Raw genomic sequence first — 2500 nt, forward strand, 5'->3', positions numbered from 1 at the left:
GAGTCAATGGGAGGATGCCCAGGGGCACTGCATCACTGGCACTTTAGCCTCCAAAACCTAAGTCCATTTTGAGTGGGAGTCAATGGGAGGATGCCCAGGGGCACTGCATCACAGGCACTTTAGCCTCCAAAACCTAAGTCCATTTTGAGTGGGAGTCAATGGGAGGATGCCCAGGGGCACGGGCACTGTAAACAGGGGATGCCCAGGGGCACGGGCACTGTAAGCAGGGGATGCCCAGGGGCACGTACTTCTTAAAGTGGGGTTATTTTGGTTTTAACACAGGGGGGGTGCTTAAGAGTGGGTGCACAGGGCCCCACGGTGATCAGGTAGTGCAGGGGGGTCCTCCCCGGAGGTGTGCTTGCCGCCCTGGGAGTGCTGTTCCCCGGGGAGGCCAAGAGTGTAGTGTTGTTCCCCGGGGCTCCCAAATTTTGCAGTGTGAGAGTGTGTTTGACTTGTTGAGTATTTTGTGGGTGTGAAATGCACCGTTTGGCGCCCGAAAGTGTGATTTTGCTGGGGATGGTTTTGTTCTTCAAGTGAGGGCAAGGGGCAGCGGTGTGTGCGGTTATTTTCCCCGAAAAAAGTGTCCCCATTTCGGTAGGCGTGTTTGAAATGTTGTTTCGCTCGCAGCGTCGGGGAAATGCGCGTGCGGCCGCGGGTCTCGATGTGCCCGTGTTCCCCTCGGGCATACCTATCCAACGAGCCCTGGGTGAAGGTGCTACGAGGTTCCTAAGTGGGGATGCCTGTACATGAAGCCCTTGTTCCCAGCTTTGAATGCACGTTTCCAGCTTGAGAGAAACGGGGGCTTAAAATTCACAGTTATTCGCCCGAACGTGGGATTTCGCTGGGGACGGTTTCTAAATTCAAGTTGGCACGGGGGGCAGCGGTGTGCGCGGTTATCTTCCCGGAAAAAGCCGTCCCCAGCTCGGTGGGTCCGTTTAAAGTTTTGTTTGGGCTCCCGTTTCGCGGGGAAGCGCGTGCGCGTGGCGAGCCTGACCTCCCCGTGTGCCCCTCGCCCAGACCTTTCCAACGCCACCCGGGTGAAGGTGCTACGAGGTCCCGAAGTGGAGATGCCTGTCAATGAGCACCTTTTCCCAGCTTTGAATGCAGGTTTCCAGCTTCAGACAAAATGTGGCTCCAAACGTGCAGTTTTGCGCCCGAACGTGGGATTTCGCTGGGGACGGTTTCTAAATTCAAGTTGGCACGGGGGGCAGCGGTGTGTGTGGTTATTTTCCCAGGATTGATGATCCCCAATTCGGTGGGTCCGTTTAAAGTTTTGTTTGGGCTCCCGTTTCGCGGGGAAGCGCGTGCGCGTGGCGAGCCTGACCTCCCCGTGTCCCCCTCGCCCAGACCTTTCCAACGCCACCCGGGTGAAGGTGCTACGAGGTCCCGAAGTGGAGATGCCTGTCAATGAGCACCTTTTCCCAGCTTTGAATGCACGTTTCCAGCTTCAGACAAAATGTGGCTCCAAACGTGCAGTTTTGCGCCCGAACGTGGGATTTCGCTGGGGACGGTTTCTAAATTCAAGTTGGCACGGGGGGCAGCGGTGTGCGTGGTTATTTTCCCAGGATTGATGATCCCCAATTCGGTGGGTCCGTTTAAAGTTTTGTTTGGGCTCCCGTTTCGCGGGGAAGCGCGTGCGCGTGGCGAGCCTGACCTCCCCGTGTCCCCCTCGCCCAGACCTTTCCAACGCCACCCGGGTGAAGGTGCTACGAGGTCCCGAAGTGGAGATGCCTGTCAATGAGCACCTTTTCCCAGCTTTGAATGCACGTTTCCAGCTTCAGACAAAATGTGGCTCCAAACGTGCAGTTTTGCGCTCCGAACGTGGGATTTCGCTGGGGACGGTTTCTAAATTCAAGTTGGCACGGGGGGCAGCGGTGTGCGTGGTTATTTTCCCAGGATTGATGATCCCCAATTCGGTGGGTCCGTTTAAAGTTTTGTTTGGGCTCCCGTTTCGCGGGGAAGCGCGTGCGCGTGGCGAGCCTGACCTCCCCGTGTGCCCCTCGCCCAGACCTTTCCAACGCCACCCGGGTGAAGGTGCTACGAGGTCCCGAAGTGGAGATGCCTGTCAATGAGCACCTTTTCCCAGCTTTGAATGCAGGTTTCCAGCTTCAGACAAAATGTGGCTCCAAACGTGCAGTTTTGCGCCCGAACGTGGGATTTCGCTGGGGACGGTTTCTAAATTCAAGTTGGCACGGGGGGCAGCGGTGTGTGTGGTTATTTTCCCAGGATTGATGATATCCAATTCGGTGGGTCCGTTTAAAGTTTTGTTTGGCTTCCCGTTTTCGTTGTGTAGCTCTGATTTCACTGGGGATAGTTTTATACACTGCTTTAGAGTGGGGCACACACGTGAGAGTTGTTTTTTCATTGGAACTGACTATGGCCATTTCGGTGTAGACGTTTAACGTTTTCTTTCGCTTCCCGTTTCCGTTTTATCCAACCGATTTCGATAGGGACAGTTTTGTTATTTAAGTTGGAGTGGGGCGCGACGGCGTGCGTTGAA

Source organism: Osmerus eperlanus, chromosome 4 (genome assembly GCF_963692335.1).
Source record: "Osmerus eperlanus chromosome 4, fOsmEpe2.1, whole genome shotgun sequence".
In the NCBI taxonomy this organism is placed as follows: Eukaryota; Metazoa; Chordata; class Actinopteri; order Osmeriformes; family Osmeridae; genus Osmerus; species Osmerus eperlanus.